Source organism: Eulemur rufifrons, chromosome 19 (genome assembly GCF_041146395.1).
Source record: "Eulemur rufifrons isolate Redbay chromosome 19, OSU_ERuf_1, whole genome shotgun sequence".
Classification (NCBI taxonomy): Eukaryota; Metazoa; Chordata; class Mammalia; order Primates; family Lemuridae; genus Eulemur; species Eulemur rufifrons.
In genome coordinates, this window is record NC_091001.1 from 75353204 (window position 1) to 75374933 (window position 21730).

The window sequence follows — 21730 nt, forward strand, 5'->3', positions numbered from 1 at the left end:
CCCAGGTTTCTAATTCATATGTGAATTATTATTATTATTCTTGCAATTGGGAATTGAACTAATCCTTAGTATACATTTAATCTATCTAATTCCACTTGTCTAGTGTTTACATTTTATCTTTATAAAATCAAACTTCCATTTGATTATGGCTTCAACTAGAATGGATATTCAGTACTAAAACACTGATACCCATCTCATCTAAGGTACAGTGAAAGACAAATACAATAATCCACCAAAATAAAGTAGTTAATAAACCTTCCTTTGTATACATTCAAGCCCAGATCAAGTCTTAGGATATGGTCATGTAAATCACTGGCCAATGGATCAATTTCTAGATTCTGACCACTAGTTCCTTTTTCCTCTAGGACACTACCACAAATACCCATGAAACTCCTGGAAAAGTTATGCTGGTTGTGACCAATGAGATTTTTAAGTTACTAACTTATTTACGGTAATATGAAGTAAAATATTTAATAGAATAAGTATCTTTAATGAAATTGAAATTTTTACATTAGATGTCCTAATTTCTCATGGGTACCTACTTTTAAAAAGTTACACCTTTAAGAAATATTAATATTCTCTGTATTCTGTGAACTTAAAATATGCTATCATATAAAGCCTCTCAATGTTTATACACTATGTCTATTATACAATAAAAATTACTCAGGCACCAAAAATAATATCATGTGACCAAAAACCAACGTGAAAAAGAGACAATAGAAACACACTTATAGATAGTTGAGTCAGCTGATCAAGAATTAATGTCACAAATATAAAGGGGAAAGTGTAAAAAATGATAAAAAGATAGATAATTCTACCAAAGAATTTGAATCTGCATGAAATAATCAAAGACTATGAAACTGAAAAATACAATTATGAAATTAAGATCCATGAGGCTTTCCTTTACTGCCCTGTGCCCTTTATATTACCTTCACTGTACACGCACATATGTGTATATAACTATAGTTGGTGTGGTAGGCTGTGTGTGTGGGGGGGGGGGAGGTGGGCAATGCCTTCCAAGAGCTGTGTATATTTATATTTGTGTTACTGATACAATTAGGTGATGCTCTGATATTTGAGATATTGAAAATTATCCTTCAAACTCCTTCCTGAGAGAGAATATTGTCTCCCTGTCTCATCTGGTAAAATAAAATCACCAAGGATGTTTTTAGGTCAGCTTATATTTATCCAAAGCAATTTAAAAATTATTTTTCAAGTAAAAGTATAATGTGTCATTTAAAAAACAGAGTTAATGAGAAAAATGCTGACAGTTTCATGGTGCTAGTATCATTGCAATTTAGCTCTTTATTCAGGACACCAATTAATACAAATTTATATTTAGCTTGTCAAAAAGAAATATTAAAAAAAATTATTCAGGTTTTATAACTTTTAGCATATCCTATCTCTTAATACCAAATCGTTTGTGTTTACACCTGCCTCTGTTCTACATAGTTGGCTATTATAGATAGGTAGAATGGCACCTCTCACATAAAATACAGTAGAAACAATGAAATAAATGCATTTATTATCATAGAAACTCATTAATAAATTAGATCAAGACTGAAGTACATCAAGTGTATCTTACATCTAACCTCATTCACACTAAACGATATTAACCAAAATCATTATTTTTTTAAAATTTTTAAGTTTATTGATCCTCTTATGAGAAACCCACACAATGGCTGCAGATAACGTCATTGCAGATTCTTTACTCCTTTGGCTTTTTGTCAGCACCAACGTTGGCCTGTGCAGGCCCCCTGACTTTCTTCATTCTGTTCTTGCGTTCCTTTGACTGCTTTCTTGATGTCTTTTTCTTCTCATACAGGCCATGCCTTGCAAGCCTATGGCTGGGTTCATTTTTCTTTGCATAATCCAAGGAATCATAAATCATGCCAAAGCCAGTTGTCTTTGCCACCACCAAAGCGAGTTAGTTCTGAATCCAAATACAAATGACATCTGGTGTGGTCTTGTATATTTTGCCAGTTTTTTCCTAATTTCTGTCTTTGGTACTGTTGCCTTCCCAGGGTGAAGGACATCGATGACCATTTGTTTCCTCTGAAGTGGTTGGTCATGAATTTCCTGGTCCGGATAGTTACTGTGTCATTCAGAATGGCGGCCGACCCTCACACAGCCAGGGAGGAAAAGAAGGGGCCACTCCTCGCCGGCCGATCATGTCAAAGTGCACAGCAACCAAAATTATTAATTTGAATATATTTTAGCAGCATTTTATTTCCAAGACAGGTGTATGAGAATATCATTGGTAACATATTTAGAAATACATTTATATTTAGATCTTCATTCAACTTTTCAAACTTTCCATGAAATCTTTTGGAATTAAAAATATCTTTCATCTATACTTTCTTTTTTTCATGTATTTATTTTATTTTTTTATTTCAGAATATTATGGGGGTACTTCTATTACAATTTACTGAAGCAAGGCAAAACTCAGGACAGGGCATAATTTAAAAACATTTATTTAGTGTTGTCATTTCCACTGATCTTTATAATTTCTAACAAATATTGTTATTTTAAGAAAGATTTTCAGATTTAGCCAAACATTTCTTGTCTTTCATGTTAATACTCATTTACTCCAGAGTTAGCATAATATTAATAGCAGCATGATTAAACTTAGTTGGAAAACAATTGATGATTCTTCATTACTTGCCACTTCCATTGTATTGACTTGTTATTAAACTGTTATTAAAGTAGAACAGCTCATTGATATTTAGATTTTTAAAAACATACATAACAAAAACTTTTGAGTAGCTTAAAATAAATTTTGTTTCTACATTTCCTGTAAAAGTTTGTGGAGTCTTTCTGTGTCCAGTATTTGAAAGGAAAAATGTTAAACTTCTTGTTTATTATTGGTCTTTCTGGAACTAGAAATCAGAGTGCAAATATGATCCAAGGTGTTCTCAAAAGTAATATAAAACAGGCACACAAAGATAAATCTTTTAACATAAATTTTGAGCAAACAAATTCTTAAATTTATTTGGAATTTAGTTAATTATTTCCCACAACCATGAGCACGGTTTAAATATTGATCAAACAATTTTCAGTGAATATGACTTTGTTGGTGAGCAGTATGATACCAGGCCGAGTAAGCATATAATAAAAATTCACTGAAGCATTAAGTGAATGATGAACAATTATGAAGAACAATATATACCAGAAGGAATACCAAAAGGAAAAGAAGGGTTAGTATGTAACAAGGAAACATTTCCCGGTTTTACATTTATTACACAGTTTAAATGATTGAGTGGTATATGTATAATTCAGAAAAAGCTAGATATGCTGCGATAAAAAATAATGATCAAATATTAGCAATCCAAACCAACAAAGTTTTATTTCTTGCTTATGCTATCTTCCCAATATGTACCTGTTGTGAACTCAGTTTCTAGATTAGCAGAGATAAGGTACACCAAAACTCTAAGTGCTAGGAGTTATTAGAAACAAAGACAACAAACAAAACATAACATTAAGAAACCTCTGGTCATTTAGCGAGGTAGGACCACATGGACTATGATCATCTGGGAAGCCTCCATTATGATTAGGTTAATAGATTTGGATTTGGCACAATAAATAACACAAAAACAGATTTTTTAAAACAGTCAAATAAAAGGATAACAGCATCAACAAATGCTAAACCCTAAATATGTACAGGCATATCTCATTTTATTGTGCTTTACATTATTGGGCTTTGCAGATATACTTTTTTATAAATCAAAGATTTGTGGCCAACCTATGTTAAGCAAGCCTACTGGTGCCTTTTTCCAACAGCATGCTCTCAGTTTGTATCTCTGTGTTACGTTTTAGTAATTCTTGCAATATTTCAAACTTTTTCATTTTATTATATCTGTCATGGTGGTCTGTGATCAAAGATCTTTGATGTTAGTATTGTAATTGCTTTGGGGTACCACAAACTGTGCCCACGTTAGACAGCAAACTTAATCAATAAACGTATGTGCTCTGACTACTCCACCAACCAAATATTCCTCTGTCTCGCTCCCTCTCCTGTGGCCTCTCTATTCCCTGAGACACAACAATACTGAAATTTGGCCAGTTAATAACCTTGTAATGCCCTTTAGTGTTCAGTGAAAGGAAGAGTCACAAGTGTCTCACTTTAAGTCAAAATCTAAAAATGATTACTCTCAGAGAGGAAGGCATTTCTAAAGCCAATATAGACCAAAAGCTAGGCCTTTTGTGCCAGTTAGGCAAGTTGCAAGTGCAAAGGCTAGTTCTTTAAGAAAACTAAAAGAGAACCAGCCTTATTGCTGATATAAAGAAAGTTTAAATAATCTGGATAGAAAATCAAAGCATCCACAGCATTCCCTTAAGCCAAAGCCTAATTCAGAGCAAGGCCCTAACACACAATTCTATAAAGGCTGAGAGAGGAGAGGAAGCTACAGAATAAAAGTTTGAAGATAACAGATATTTGTTCGTGAGTTTTAAAGAAAGAAGTCATCTTCATAACATAAAAGTACAATGTGATGTATCAAGTGCTAATGGAGAAAATGCACCAAATGTTCCAGATGATTTAAGATAATTTATGAAGGCAAGTAAACAACAGGTTTTCAATGTAGAGAAAATAGCTCTATATTGGAATAAGATGCCATCTAGGACTTCCATAACTAGAGAGAAGTCAATGCCTGACTTCAAAGCTTCAAAGTGTAGGCTGACTCTCTGGTTACATGCTAATGTAACTGGTGAATTTAAATTAAACCAATGCCTATTTGACATTCCAAAAATCCAAGGGCCCTTACTAATGTTGCTAAACTACTCTGCCTATGCCCTATAAATGGAACAACAAAGCTTGGATGACAGTACATCCATTTACAGCATGGGTTTCTGAATATTTTAAGCCCATTGTTGAGAACTACTGTTCAGAAAAAGATTTCTTTCAAAATATTACAGCTCATTCACAATGCAACTGGTCACCCAAGAGCTTTGATGGAAATGTACAAGAATGGTTGTTTTCATGCCTATTAATACAACATCCATTCTGCACCCCATGAGTCAAGGAGCAATTATGATTTTCAAGTCTTATTATTTAAGAAATACATTTCATAAGGCTATAGCTGCCATAGATAGTAATTTCTCTGATGGACCTGGGCAACGTACATTGAAAACCACTAGAAAGGATTCACCATTCTAGATGCCATTAAGAATATTCATGATTTGTAAGAGCAAGTTAAAGTAAGAACAAAAATAGGAGTTTGGAAGAAATTGATTCCAGTCCTCACAGATGACTTGGAAGGCACAGGAATTCAGTAGAGGAAGTAACTACAGATGTGGTATAAATAGCAAGAGAACTAGAATTAGAATTGGAGCCTAAAAGCATGACTGAATTGCTGTAATCTCATGATAAAACTTGAACAGATGATGAGATGCTTCTAATGGATGAGCAAAGAAAGTGATTTTTTAGGATGGAATCTACTCCTGGTGAACATTCTGTGACCACTGTTGAAATGACAACACAATATTTAGAATATTACTTAAATTTAGAATATTACTTACATTACTTAAAATGACTTAAATTTAGACCCCAATTTTGAAAGAAGTTCTACTGTGGGTAAAATGCTATCAAACAGCATCACATACTACAGTGAAATCTTCTGTGAAAGGAAGAGTCAATCACTGTGGCAAGCTTCATTGTCCTCCTATTTTAAGAAATTGTCACAGCTACCCCAGCATTAGGAACCACCACCCATATTAATCAGCAGCCCTTAATATTGAGGCAAGACCTTACACCAGCAAAAAGATTACAATTCACTGAAGGCTCAGGTGATTGTTAGTATTTTTTAGTAGTAAAGTATTTTTTAAGGTATGTAGAATTTTTTAGACATAATAGTATTACACACTTAATAGACTACCATATATTATAAACATAATTTTATACGCCTATAAAACTAAATTATTTGTGTGACTTGCTTTATTGTGATATTTGCTTTATTGTGGTAGTCTAGATCCAAACCCTTAATATCTCAGTGGTATCCCTGTATTCAGTGCTTGATAATTCTAGTATTTTTGCTTTGGGTAATTGGAGTTGGAAAAGGGGGTGTTATAACAAAAAAGACTAATAAGCTGCTTATACTAATTCACATAAGGAGTAAAATTTGGTCTTGGTCTGGTAATTTTGCTAAGAAAATCTTCAAACAATATGAGAAAATCCAGACGTTTTTGTGGATTAAGATGAAACATATTTAGTTTTAAATAAGAGAATTAGAAACATAGTCCTAAGTTACACATTTTAGGACTTGAGAGAATGTGTTAGTATGTTTACACCTAAGTACAAAGAACAAGACAGAACAGAAGCTTCTCAAAAGAACATAGACATAAATGGCCAATAAACATATGAAAAATGCTCAATGTCGCTAATCCTCAGGGAAACGCAAATCAAAACCACAATGACATATCACCTTACCCCAGTCAGAGGGGCTTTTATTAGAAAGTCCAAAAACAATAGTTGCTGGCGTGGATACAGAGAGAAAGGAATGCTCATGCACTGTTGGTGGGGCTGCAAATTTGGACAACCTCTATGGAAAACAAACAACTTTTGAAACAAACCAGAGCATTTGAACAACTCAGGAAAAATCATATCAAAGTAGAAATAAGGAAAGACAAATGGTGCTTCTTTCTACCTTGAATAGCAATATGAAATTAAGGGTGAGGTAATTTTCTACTCATGGCAGCCATTGTGCTTTGAAATTTACTCACACACTCAGATACGTTAGAAAGGTAATGCACTCTGCAATGTGGTCTTTAAAATGCACAGTGTGACTGGCATGGTTTAAACATAACGTTTAGTTGCAATATCACCCCAAATTATCTTAGCAGGGAGAGCTGAGGCAAACCACCAATTTTGACTCCACATGTATTCCAGATACAGAAAAATGGATAAATTGGCTTCTTTTGTGCTCTCCTTGCTGCTTGTCTTTATGAGCAGTGAAAATGTATCGATGGAGATTTCAGCTCACAGAGTGGCTTGTGGAGGAAAGCTGCGGGAACTAGCACCTCCCAGGGAAACACGGGCTGCAAATGGATCCAGCAGTCATCGTGCTGAAGAGGGTGGGTGTAGATTATAAGGTTGGAGGTAGTTATTTTAAGCAGCAAGCTCCAAGTGTCTGAACTCCAGTGGGAGAAAGGGAAAGCCCACGAATAGTGGGCATTCTAGGAAAGATTGATTTGGCTCTTCAAACAGTTGTTACTCAAAAGGTTATCAATAGGTTTCTAAGACTTAATAAGGAGTGATTTTATAATTTTCTAACACTGTACCTGTATGATATTCAACAAGTCACTTAACCTCTCTGTGCTTCATATTTTTTCTCTGCAAAATGGAGATAATGTCTAAATATCAAAGAGTAAGTCAGAAGATCACACGAATTCTCTTCTCACTTTAGGATGTATAGTTCTATGATTCACAAAGGCTTCTATCTTTGTAGTGCAAAAAGAACTATTAACTATAATAGTCACCCCTGTAACCTTTAAAATTGTGGCTACTTACCTCCTACCTAGATGTTTAACACCATTTTAGATGCTCAGCTAGCTCTGCTCTGACTTGGGGATAATTTAAGAAGTCCTTGATCAGTGATGGCCAAGAGTTAAGTACCTATCTCTCAGGGTGGTGATGAAGATTAAAAGCATTAGTGCATTAAAGTTCTTAACCTACAACTTGACACACACCCTTCAATAAGTATTAGTGTTAGTGGGTATATTGATGGTAGTCATTGAAATGGTCATCGTGCTGATTATGTTATCAACCTTTTTGATGATCCACTCCAATTAATACACTAATTCCCTGATGCCAGTGATAAGTATGCTAAGATTCTAAGTATGACCAAGTTCCCACTGTGCATTATAATAAATCATTTTTACTTCTTTTTTATTCCTTGGCTTCATTTCTTGTGCTCAATCATAAGCTTCATTCTCCAGTCCCTCTAGGAGACCTGTACAAGAGCTCTAGGGTGTGTGGCCCAGTGGATTCCATGTCTGCTTTGGCCTTCCTGTCGCAGGTGACCACGTGGACCTCTGTTGGCTCCAGTCTGTAACCTGGCATTCTGCTCTTGCCTCTGTTGTGTCTCCAGAGCCTCATCTCTCTCCCATTGTACCTGACTAGCTACTTTGTGGTCTCCAATGGGGCTGCTAAAGATCACACTTCCTGCCTAAGTTCTGAAGAATTTAGGAAATAAGAGAGAAACCAAAATATCAACTTTCACATGGATGAAACATATATTGGAGGGTGTAGATTTAGGTGAGAGAGAAATGTACTTCCTCTCAACATCAGGCAATCAGAGAGGGATGGCTGCTGCTAGAGGAAAGTAGATTGAAGAGGAGGATAGTCTGGGATTAAGCCCAGGATGCCCAGGTTTTTGCCACATATTTCCCAATTAGATAAGTAAGTAAAGGTGTGGGGAGATATTAGCTGTGTCCTTAAGTTTAAAAAGTCCCTCCTCGGGAGAGCAAGAAGTGGCGAAGAGGCATCCCTTTTACAGGCCTGACGCTCTTCTGATTGTCTGCACTTTCTGCTGTGAGAGGTGATCTCTAGATCTTGGTCATGTTTGCACTAAAACTTATCATAACTATTAAAATCTGTTCTATTTTATTTGGGGTAACAATAAGAGAGTGATATAAGCCCTCTATAAAACCTTTACTTTTTAATGAAGTTCTATATTAAAGTAAATAGGATATAAGTTTGTGTTCATAATATAAAGTTAGCAAGCAAAATATTTGGTGTTAATGAAAAACAGACTCTAGGGAAAGATGCTGCAAATGCTAGATCCTCTCTTAATACAAAATAAAAGAACACATATAAAAAAATAGTCTTACGTGTTTCTATATGTAAAGGCAGGGGATAAGGAAGATAGTATTTCGAGTCATGGACATTAATTTACATTTGTCTTATTTCCCTATGTTATCATCTCCTTTAAAATACATGAGCCTGGGTATCATTTCTGCTATTTCTTTGTCACAGTTTCATACCCTCTAAGAACTCTTTCTCATTGTGTAAGATAGTGCTGCTGGTCATGATCAAGCACTTTCAGGATTTGAATTCATTAAAATATTTTAATAGGGATGAAAAATATTTCATTTTGAAGTGTGTCCTAAGGGTTCCACGGGGACCAGCAGCAAACAATAAATTAACAGAAAAGGAACTTAACGTAATGTCAAATAGTGAAACATGCAAATAAATTACATGGGCTTCATCTCTAGTAATTATGAGTTAGAAAAATAGAACAGAAAATCTGATGGGACTTGCTTTTTTTTGCTGTCTCCTTTTAGAATCTCAGTGGCTGTGTGGTGGTAATAGCGCATATGGGAAAGATAAAGAGCAACTCCGTCTTTATAACTATGCTTTTATGCACATTTTTTCGGTCATTCCCAATGTGCCAGAGTTGTTCCACATGCACGCAATACTCCTGCTGACCTATAATAAAAAGAATAGGTAGCCACTGACGAATATTTGCACTGAGCAAGTCATGTGCTAAACGGTTTGCATGGGATATCTCATTTAATCTTTCAACTATTCTATAACATAGGTACTATTATTATCCCCACTTTACGAAATAAATTTTTAAAACCTGAGGTTTTAAAAGGTTGTATGTCTTGTGCAAGAACACATGGCTAGAAATAGTAATAGCTAAGATTTTAACTCTTACTCCTTAGTCCAACGCCAAAGACAGTGGATTTTGAATTATTCACTAAGGAAAGTGTTATTCACAGATACTTATAAATGAGTGTATACATAAATATGATATGCTGGCTCAATATGTATTATACTTTTATTTTATTTTTCATTTTAATTTCTATTGCTATGGATACATAATAAACCTGGAGAGTGGCTCTGATTCAGTTATATATGTAAAAGTAACAAAATAAGTTCTTTTTTGTTTGTTTCTTTTTTGAAACAATGTTTTGCTCTGTTGCCCAGGCATCAGCACAGCTCACTGCAACCTCAAACTGCTGGCTTCAAGTGATCCTTCTACTTCAGCCCCCCAAGCAGCTGGGACTACAGGTGCATGCCATCATGCCCAGCTAATTTTTCTACCTTTTTTTTTTTATTATTATTTTTTATTTTTTTTTTTTGAGACAGAGTCTCTCTTTGTTGCCCGGGCTAGAGTGAGTGCCGTGGCGTCAGCCTAGCTCACAGCAACCTCAAAGTCCTGGGCTCAAGCGATCCTCCTGCCTCAGCCTCCTGAGTAGCTGGGATTACAGGCATGTGCCACCATGCCCGGCTAATTGTTTCTATATATGTTTAGTTGTCCAGCTAATTTCTTTCTCTTTTTAGTAGAGACGGGGTCTCGCTCTTGCTCAGGCTGGTCTCAAACTCCTGACCTTGAGCGATCCACCCGCCTCGGCCTCCCAGAGTGCTAGGATTACAGGCGTGAGCCACCGCGCCCGGCCTTTCTACTTTTTGTAGAGACAGAGTCTCACTTTAGCTCAGGCCGGTCTCAAATTCCTGGCCTCAAGCAATCCTCCTGCCTCAGCCTTCCAGGATTACAGATGTGAGCCACTGTGCCCAACCACAAAATAAGTTCTTGAAGTGTGCTCTACCTCTTTCATTTTCTGACATCCTTGTTTCCCTAATCTCCAGGCAGCCGATATCCTCATGCCACGTGCCAAGTATCTACAGCTAACTTTGGTGTCCCATAACAGCCTCCCTTTCAGTTCAGGTCTTCCCCCCTTGCCAACTTCCTCTCTCTCAAGCATTAGTTTTGCCCTTCAATCAATGCTACTGTTTGAATCTCAGTACAAAACAAATAAATTATCTATTAATGTGGTCACAGAAATTGCCCATAAACAATGGTATAAAATCTTCAGAGTATGTGTATTTTAAAAGTGAAGTCTCTCAAATCAAATAAAACTTTAAAAATGAGGAGTAGAGGGAAGATTTGGTTTTTTTCTTATTTCCAAATTCAAGACAGGTAGATTATCAATTATGTGGACAATATCAAGAATGTTAGGAATGCATGTTTTTGAGATATATCTTTATTTGTAATATTAATGAAATTTAAAAAACAGACATTTTACAAACACATGACATGTTTATCTTTTCTTTAAACTAGGGATTATTCTAGGTGCTGTCTTCTCTCATATCCATCTTTTCTCCTATTACTACTTGGCTATTTTGCATGTGAAATTTGCTAATTTCTTGTGAACACATAATAATATTTTTAGCATAAAAGATACTCAAACTTTATCAACAACTCAAGGAAGAATATTATTAAGCATACCTTTTGCATGGCAGAATTAGTTTCCAATCTCATTAAGGATCTTAGAAAAAGAACCTATAATCTCTCTGAGACATTGGTGTTCTGTCAGTTTATACTAGCTATGAATATGGCCACCAGGCTGAAATTAAAAAACAATTAGATATTATATATATATACATATATATGTGTGTGTGTACATATATGTATGTGTATATGTACATATATTTTTTTACTTTCTGTGAGCACCTTATTATTTTCCTTTGGAGTGATATAGAAGATATGCAGTGAAGGAAGAATTTTCCTACCTTGTTTATAGGGGAGAAGAAAACAATAGAGACATGAAAAAAGTAGCAAAGAATAAACATGAATTCAATTTAGGTTTGGTATGATTGATAAATTATTTGCAAAGGATAAATTTACTGCAATTATATTAATAAGAGGTCAACATTTTCACTTCCATCCTTTCCGATGGCATCAGTATGACACTGATCCATCCCAGCAAGCATTTTATTCTGGCACTCTTAATAGCACAGATGCACGGGATTCAAAGGACTGACAGAAGATCTCCAGGTGAGCTTGTGCACAAACTATGCTTAAAAAGTCTAATGTATAATATGACAAAAAGTTAGACTATAGAGACAAGCAAAAAATATTCAAACTCAGTCTTGGGATGAAGACAACACAGATGTTTATATATAGATGTTGCATATTACACATTAAGTATAATGTGTAATAAATGTGATGAATTATTCTCAAAACCTACTTCAATAGTCAATTGCTCTATCAGGGTTTGTCTGTATCTAAATATGAACCACATTAATCTTGCAGGTTCATTCAAGTTACTTTATACTACTTCTGCATCTTTAGAAAGATCAAATTATTCTCTCAACAGATAGCATCAAAAATTTACTCTGACATATTCATATTTTTATTACTTTAAACCTTAAAATGATGCAATATGAATAAGTCTTTTACTTTCATTTCTTAGTAGAGACAAGCAAATAAATTTTACACTAACTTCAATTTTTTACAGAATAATTTCCCCTACTTTCATCTGACACTATCATTAAAAAAAATGAGTAGTTGTGTGTGTGCGCGTGTGTGTGTGTGTGTGTGTGTTATGTAGTTCTGTTGAGATAGCTTGTAATTTAAAAGCAAAAAGCATTCTATAGCCAGTCTCCCTAACAATAATGGATTTTTCAGTATTTGTTTACTGAATGAGAGGTTAGTTATCTCCATTTCTATGTGCCTTCAATTTAATTTATTCAGTTCTGTGGTGAACACGAGTTGGTAGCACCATTATTTTATAACATCACCCTGTTTGTTGCAACCCTGTCCTGCATAATGATGCAAAAAAGAAGAATGATTATCCTCCAGATATATTGATATGTTGATATAAGACAGATTAAAAAAAAACTTTAAAAATATAAACGCAGATTGGAAGAATAAAGAAGGACCAATATCAGTATGGACTCAAGGACATATGTTTTATACTTCAGTGTATAATACAATTAGTCTAATACTACTTTGTTTATTATGTTGTTCCAATTTTTTCCAGCTTTGGCCATCAAGAGCTCTTTCAGAAAGCTGCTGTGCCCTTTTCACAAACGCCCATCAATGTGGTTTATTATTTTTGAGCACAGCCTTACTTTCTACAACATCTTCCAGGCCTAGAATAAGCCATTTCTCTAAGAAGCACTTACTTTTTAATTGGAGCATGGTATTAAAAATCAAGCCCTGAGTGCTAGGTATGTTTGTTCCTACTGAGTTTTCATTGATTTTAAGACCTCTTTGCTGACTGAACAAAGTAAGGGAATGTGTGTTTTTACACCAGCCCATTTACATATACACATATATATAAATATTTATGTACATAACCATCTGTATCTATATTAAGCTAAACATGAGTTCACACTGATGTCTCCAACTCTAATCCATTATCTCATGGATCTTCTTTGCCTCCTTCCCTTGCATTGTAGGAGTAAATTCTCATTCCTACAATGAGAAACATGGCCCCCATTATCTTCCATCCAATCACTTAATTGTTTAATTCCAGTATGCATATAAAGCAGGTCAAAACTGGTAAACCATACCCCCATTGTAAATCATTTTTAATTATAAAATAGTGTTCTTAAGAAATTCATTTTGCCTTTAGTCTTACAAACCCCACTAATTTCCAGAATTCCTTAGACCAGTCCCTTTTCTCCCTACTCCCTTCAAAGAGCTTATCAATATTTTATATATTTGTAATACATTTACCTTGTTTTGTTACATTTTTGATTTTTCCTGGGATTTACCCAATCTCCTAAATATTTTAATTGCATATATTAAAGTTTGCTTTGTGCTGTAAGGTTCTACGAATTTTGACAAATAGATAATGTCATGTACCCACCATTGCATATCATACAGAATACATATCACCACCTTAAAAATCCACTGTGCTTTACTTATTCAATTCTCATGTCCTTTCCCAAGCCTTTGGCACCATTGATCTTTTTACTCTACAGTTTTGCCTTTTCCAGAATGTCATATAATTGGAAACATATAGTCCATATGCTTTTGAGATTGGCTTCTTTCACTTAGAAATATGCATTTAATTTTCTACTATGTCATTTTGTAGCTTGATAGCTCATTTCTCTTTACTGCTGAAAAATAGTCATTATATGGATACATCACAATTTGTTTATCCATTCACCTATTGGAGAATATCTTGGTTCCTTCCAGTTATTGAGCTACTATAAATAATGCAGCAATAAGTTTAAGCTACGGGTTCTTGTGTGAACATAAGTTTTAGATTAATTCATTATCTAGGAGTGTGATTGCTAGATCATATGGTAAGATTATGCTTCACTTTGTAAGAAACTACCAAATTCTCTTGCAAAGTAGACATACATTTTGCACTCCCACCAGCAATGAATGAGAATTTCTCTTGCTCTATACCTTCACCAGCAATTGGTATTGTCATTTTTTCTTTATTTTAACCGTTCTAATAGGTGTGTAGTAGTGTTTCATTGCTATTTTAATTTGCAGTTTCCTAATTACAAATGATGTTGAGTTTAATTTATCATATGCTTATTTGCCAGTTATATACCTTCTTTGGTGAGGTGTCTGTTCAGATATTCTACTCATTTTTTTAAATTGAGTTCTTTCTTTCCTTGTTGAGATTTTATTTTTTCTTGTTAAGGATTCTTCATAAATTTTGGATAAGTCCTATATCTGATCTGTGTTTTGCAAAGATCTCTCACAGTCTGTGGCCTGTCTTTCCATTCTCCGAAAACTGTCTTTTTCAGGAAAAAAAATATCTTTTTATTTTAATGAAGTCCAACTTAACAATTTTTTTCTTTCGGGATCATGCTTTTTACATTTTACTTAAAAATTTATTGCCATTTCACAATGAGATACCATTTTATATTCACTAAGTGGCTATAATAAAAATATTTTAAAAAGAAAAAAACAGAAAATGACAGATGTTAGAGAGAATGTGGAGGAATCAGAATTCTCATACATTGCTGGTAGAAATGTGAAATGGTACAGCCATTGTGGAAACCGTCTACCCCTCAGAAGGTCAATAGAATTACATGGGAACTAATAATTTCACTTCTAGGTATACACCCCAAATAATTGAAAACAAAAATTGAAATAAATACTTGTACATGAATGTTCATAGTGCCACCATTAGCAATGTCCATCAACATATAAATGGATAAACAAAATGTGGTATACCCATATAAGGGAATATTAGCCAATAATAAAAAGGAATCAAGTACTAATACATGCTACAATGTGGATGATCCTTGAAACATCATGATAAGTGAAAGAAGCCAGACATAAAAGATCACATATTGTGTTATTTCATTAATATGAATGACTAGAAGAGGTAAGTCCCTAGAAACAGAAAGTAGATTAGTAGCTGCCGGTGATGTGGAGTGACAGCTTAATGTGTACAGGGCTTCCTTTTGGGGTGATGAAAATGTTCTGGAACTAAATAGAGATGATAGTGCACAATACTGTGAATGTACTAAGTGCCACTGAACTGTAAATTTACAACGGTTACGTTCATGTTGTAAATTTTGCCTCAAAAATGAAGAAAAAACAAAAACAACCTCATTGCCAAACTCCAGGTCACCTAGATTTTCTCTTGTGTATTCTACCAAACATTTCATAGCTTTGGCCTATTTTTATTTAATGACTTCAACTAAAGGATACTTTTAAAATAGTAATGAATGTTCTGATCCACATATATTTTTAGAGTATATTTTTCTTAGTGATCTAATAATATAATTTTTTACATTATAAAAAATTTTAAAAACCTTAATATAATTAAAATTTAATGAAATATATTGTGTATATACTAATTTTCTTTTCTATCTTTTTAAATCTCAAATATCTATTTGTTTTTATAAAAAATAATTCCTATAGATAATTTTTCTTAATAAAATGTCAACTTATGGGGCAATGTATAGAATTAACTCAAGAGTTTTGTTAAAATATTATGCCTAGTATAAATTTAAATATCCATAAATGGAAATTTCCTTGATTACTGTAGTGAAAGGCAAGTTCAATTAGTATTTGTTGATTTTACAAAAGATTTGCATAATTTTTATATCTACTTTATTATTTAATCTATATCACAAGCATAAAAAATTCTCATCTATTACAGTTGACCCTTGAACAACACAGGTTTGAACTTGCTGGCCCACTTATACACAGACTTTCCTCTACCTTTGACCCCCCGGAGAAAGCAAGACCAAGCATCAGCGGACTCAACATGAAGACAAGGATGAAAACTTTTATGACGATCCACTTCCACTTAATGAGTAGTAAACATATTTCCTTTTTTATGATTTTCTTAATAACATTTTCATTTCTCCAGTTTAGTGTAAGAATATAGGATATAATCCAATAACATACAAAATATAACTGTTGATCAACTGTTTATGTCATTGGTAAGGCTTCCAGTCAACAGTAGGGCGTTAGTTAAGTTTTGGGGCAGTTAAACATTGTACATGGATTTTCAACTGCATGGGGATTGATGCCCCTATCCCCCATGTTGTTCAAGGATCAACTGTATGTTACAGAGAAAATTATGTTATAAACTACTTTTTGAAAGAAATTCAAACCAATTCAAAATAGTGTTATTTCCAGCTTGATTGTTCCTTTTGACACAGAAAAGAAAATAAATACATTACGCATGTTCACTGCAGTCAAACCAGAATATACCTTTACTTATATTAGGAACTTGAAAAATTATTATTAGGATGCCAGTATTATCCTCATTGTGGTATTAATAAGCCATTATAAATTAACTTTAATATTAAATATTTGTTATCCTTTAGCCACATTGACCTTTTTTCCATCTTTAACATAAATCTTTGAATTATATAAAATGTATTTTATTGTTCAGATACATATTTAAGTTTATTAAAGTTAGAAAAGAAAGTAACTGGAATAGAAGTGACTCAAAACAAAGCATTTAGCCATTGTAATATCATAAGAGGACCTTCTTTACTGTATTCTACCTTGAACTGGAAGCTTTTACTAGAATGAAATAGCTAATTCACTGGATGACTTATATTATCCACTTAATATTGTACATTATATAGTATTTGCATATTTTGGGTATTAGTATATTTGATTCAATGCCTGTCAAATTTTTAGAAGTTATGGAGATTAACTTATTTAATTAAAATAATATGTTAATGGTAATAAAAGAGAAATAATGTGTTCTAAAAGAGGCTGTTTCATCATGTATGGAGAAAAAAATATTTTGAGGAAAATGAAGATAATTTTACCATGAATGCCTATGAATGGTGAGAGTAGCTTTAACAATAGGAGTAATTGCATCCAGATATATGTGAAATATTTAGAATTAAAGATCTCAGAATACCTTAGATTTTTCAGACTTATTTTCTGTGCAATATTGCCTTATTACAAAATATTAATATTTTCTGGCATGTTGGGCCTAATGAGAGCTTCACCTAGTTATTTTACTCACTCTATACCACACTGCCCTTAACAGAAATCTTACACCATGATCCACGAGGAACTTCAGCTTTTCTTGCTTCCTGCCCAAAGCTTTGGGATTCTTGTTTATTTTCTATGACTATTTTTTCACTTGAACTACTGGGTCATTCCAAACATGGTAAACTGGTTTCCTTGTTATGGTCTGAATAGTGAACACACAATGAGTTTAGAAGTGATCCACTCTAATCTGGAATAAAATAAGAAATTGTTTTCCTGTGTTATTCCCTATATTGTTCTCTGGAATAGTTACTTCATATCAGAAGCTCATGATAAGAAATTAAAATATGATCAACAGCACTCAGTTCTCTTTCGAATGTATGTCTACTCTCTTGTTCCAGACTCTCAAAAATATAACTGTTGAGGTTTGAGAGAGTCAGTCAATACCACTGTTTTCTCCTTCCTGATTCTAGACTAATAGATAAAGTTACAGGTAGAGAAATCTGAAATTAGATTTATCCACCAAATTGCATGCTCCCTGAGGAAAAACTAACTCCAAAGAAAGAAAGCCCAGGCCCAGTGGCTCATGCCTGTAATCCCAGAATTTCAGGAGGCTGAGATGGGAGAATCATTTGAGGCCAGCAATTCAAAAGCAGCCTGGGCCACAAAGCAAGATCCCATAGCTGTAAAAACAAATTTAAAAAAAAAATTAGCTGGGAGTGGTGGCATGCACCTGTAGTCCCAGCTACCTGGGAGGCTGAGGCATGAGGATTGCTTTAACCCAGGAGTTGGAGGTTGCAGTGAGCTACAATTGCATCACTGTATTTTAGTCTGGGTGACAGAGCAAGACCCTCCCTGTCTCAAAAAAAAAAAAAAAAAAAAAGAGGAAAGAAAGAGACGGGGTGGAACAACATACATGGTCACTTCCTTATGCCAAATTAGAGAAAAAGGCCAGGTTTATGATGCTAATTAGTTTTTTCCACCTGACAGAAACACTGGAAGTAGGAATGAAATTTTTTCTCCCTTACCATTGCATTTTGTAAGTTCTGAGTTTGGACGGACTTCATTGAATCCAATGTGATGGCTTCACTATGGGCACTCAGAATTTCTTTCACACAGAAACACTGGGGTCTTCTCTTAGACCACATAACAACATGACACTGCAGACTTAACTTCTCACAAGGCAGCAAGAGGTGAAAGGTTCAAAGTAGCAAGAAGAGATCCAGGTATTTAAGGAATGGTTGCTAGCTCCCCATTTGGATCAATTATCCAAGAGCAAACTTGGCTTTACTGAAGACACAGGATTGAGAAAGAGAAGGATGGTACACTACACATTCCTATTGTCTTCCTGCATTTTAAAAACTTCATTTCAAGTGGGAACTTCTCTTGTTGAATAAACTGAATCGATAATACGATCTTGACTGAATCTCACACTTTGACATGGGTAAGCTATAATGAACAAAGGGCTGCATATGTCTACTGGTGGAAAGAACTAGAGATTTTGCAAACCAGGCATCTCTAGCAGGTGTGTCAATGGAACCTGCTTCCTGCTGCTAATACAGCTGCACATGCTTCTGGTAGGCAGCTTGAATATGTGCCCCTCAACCTCAGTGATTTCATCTTCGTTGGCTCTAGATTCCAGCAGGTCTATGCATAAATTGTCAATTTTATTAGAGCTATAAAAGGCCTGAGTGTTAACATCAAGCATGCAGATGCAGTGCTTGCCTAGCCAAGCACACTTCCTGGGCCACCAAAATAGTGCAGCTGCAGCCATTGTGTGCCATTAGCAGTGACAATCTATAAATCTTAATCTGTTAAACTATGGCACCGTCATGAGTTGATCCAGGGTAAACATTTGTTATTTCAATTAGCCAGTGGGCAGATCTGTATAAAAATGCTATGTTTTCTTTTAGAGATTGAATTATATATTTAAAGTACAAGCATTATATCTTTAAGAAACAATTTATAACTAATTGAAAAATAAGTTTGATAATTTTTCTTTTAGGTTGTGCCCTTCACTTCCTCAAAGTGCTTTATTTGGAAAGTAGAAAATTATTTTGAGGTCAGGACTTCTGTTTCATCTGTTTCTAATCCATGTAGGTATTGGTTGACTCATTATTCTTGGAGGCAAAGTATATAGGTCCTCTCTATCTTTTAGTTCCTTAAAATTGACTTGTATCTGTTTGGATCATTCTGTTGAATAGCACCACAAAGAATAGAAGCAGCCAAGATATGGTAAATTAATAATAATTTAATGATACATATAATTACTGGAAGAGATCAGTGTCAGACTTTGATATGTAAAAAAGCAATTATCCTAATACTACCCTCAGATTAATTTATTTCAAATTTTTGCTAAGTCAACTGGCATTAAGATTACTTAAAAAGAATATTGCTGGTCTGAGGGAATAAGTCCTTACAAACTTAGGAGTCATTAACAGAGATATTTCATCTATTAACTAAATAGCATGAAGATATATTATTAGGGCATTGTTCTCCAAAATATTTCTTTTAAACCTTGTATGTGTGATTTACTGTACTATGTCCAGGGAATACAATGGTAAGCAAAATATATGTCATCTGTCCTCCCTCCTGGAACTTGTATTCAGTCTTATACTCTGCTATAATTACTTAATGAGCTTTGAAATTTATAGAATGTCACTTCTCTAAAGTGGAGTGCTTGAACTCCACCACAGGAGAGGTGGGTGGAGGAGTGAGGCTGGGCATGGTTAGGTGGTGTGAGCCTAGAAGGCTTTGCAAACCCTTGGCAGGGCTCAGAGGTCATTTTCTCCGTGGCTGGGGGAGCCAGTAAAAGGACAGTTAAGGCTGGCTCTCCAAACCAGGATGAATGCTCATGAGGAAGGGGCCACAATTCCCCAACTGGCTGTCAGGAGTAAGGTCTGCCCCTCTTGCATTACCCCTACCCTCTGGCGTCTGGTTGCACATGGGTGCTCCTGAACGTGCTGCACGCGGTTGGTATGGCACCGTGGGCTGGGATCTTCCTCACCAGGGAACCCTCCCTAGTCTGACAGCATGGCTTTGAGCCTCAACAGGGATTCAAGGTCATTTTTCCCACCCCTAGGGAAAGCTGCTGGGAGGGGAGGGTCAAGGCAGGCTCTCCAGTCTGACAAGGCTGTTCATGAGGAAGGGGCTACAATTCCCCAACTGGCTGTTGGGAGTAAACTCCACCCCTCTTGTGTTACCCCTGCCCTCCGGTGTCTGGTTGCAAACTGGCACACCTGAACATGCCACACTGAGTTGCTATGGCACTGTGGGCTGGGATCCTCCCTGCCAGAGGACCCACGCTAGTCCAACAGTGTGGCTTTCCTGTGAGGGAAATGGATGCTTCCCCAGGTTGCCACGTCTGGGACCCTCACAGTATTCTTCTGTCCGTTCCACCCACGTGGGCTCCCTTGCCTCCTGAGTCCAACTTCCAAACCTCCCTGCTGTGTCCTGAGTCCTGGGGGCACGGGATCCAACCTACACGTCTGAGCCACTGGAGTGCCTCTCTGAGAAATGCTGGAGGGCAGGGAGCTCACAGATCAGGCACCCCAGGTCCACTGCAGGTCCTCAAGGGGAAAGGCATGGGCCCCACCCTCTGTGGAAAGCTCAGGCTGGAGGATGCACCAGCTGGAGAGACGCAGCCACTCACCAAATTCTCAGCTCAAACTGCTCTCCTGGTTGCGGTGGGTGGGGGAGGAGCGGGGAAAGGTAAGAGTCTGAATGGAAGAAAGCTGGCTCTGCAGCCTCTCACATCACTCTCCTTGGAGGGGACTTCACACAGAATGTCCAAGCTCTGGGATCACTCAAGTTCTCCCCACAGTTCTGTGCTTGCCGCACTGCTTGGGCTCCTGGGGGTGGAAAAGCTGCCAAGTAACTTGGCAGCTTGCTGATCACCGAAGGAGTGTAGGAAGGAGAAAATGATCCCCTATTTGCCCTTTAATGGGCTCCCATCCTCTCTGGGTTTGATCCTCACCGATACGTTTTTTTCCTTTATCCTCTTCCTTCTCTGCTTTGCAGTTTTCCTCCATGAGGTCCCCGGCAGGCTCTGACACTTTTCTTTCTGACCTACACCTGAGCTTCATCCTCTCCCCCGTCTCCTTTATCTGAAACCTTTCCTTCTCTCCCAGTCTGGCAGGGACCATCCCTAGTCAGTCATTTTCCAACCCCCTCATGCCCTCGTCACACTGTCTTATAAGGCCTAATATCCTAGTCACACACTGTTGCTTTTGTCTTATTTATTCGTTAACAGTGAGTCACTAATTCCAGCCCAAATTCAAAGAGGGGGAACTACACAAGAATGTAAATATCTGAAAGCAAGGATCTTTGAGGTCCATCTTGGAAGGCGGCTACCACATGTACTTAAGAGGATAGGAGGCCTATGTTAAGACATGTAATATTTATGCCCTGTAGTTTACAATATTAATAAGCAAGTGTTGCAAACTATATTCTAGAAGCATTTTTATGGTGTTTGAGCTAAGAATTATTTTTACCTTGTTAAAGTGTTAAAGAAAAAAAGACAAGAATATGTGACAGAACCTGCATGTGGTTGGAAAAGC

General features: G+C 35.8%; 1 pseudogene; it reads right to left on the minus strand.

The window, feature by feature from the left end:
- Window positions 1-1678: 1678 nt before the first annotated feature.
- Window positions 1679-20117, minus strand: LOC138399489 (small ribosomal subunit protein eS24-like; annotated as a pseudogene).
- Between the last annotated feature and the right edge of the window lie 1613 nt (window positions 20118-21730).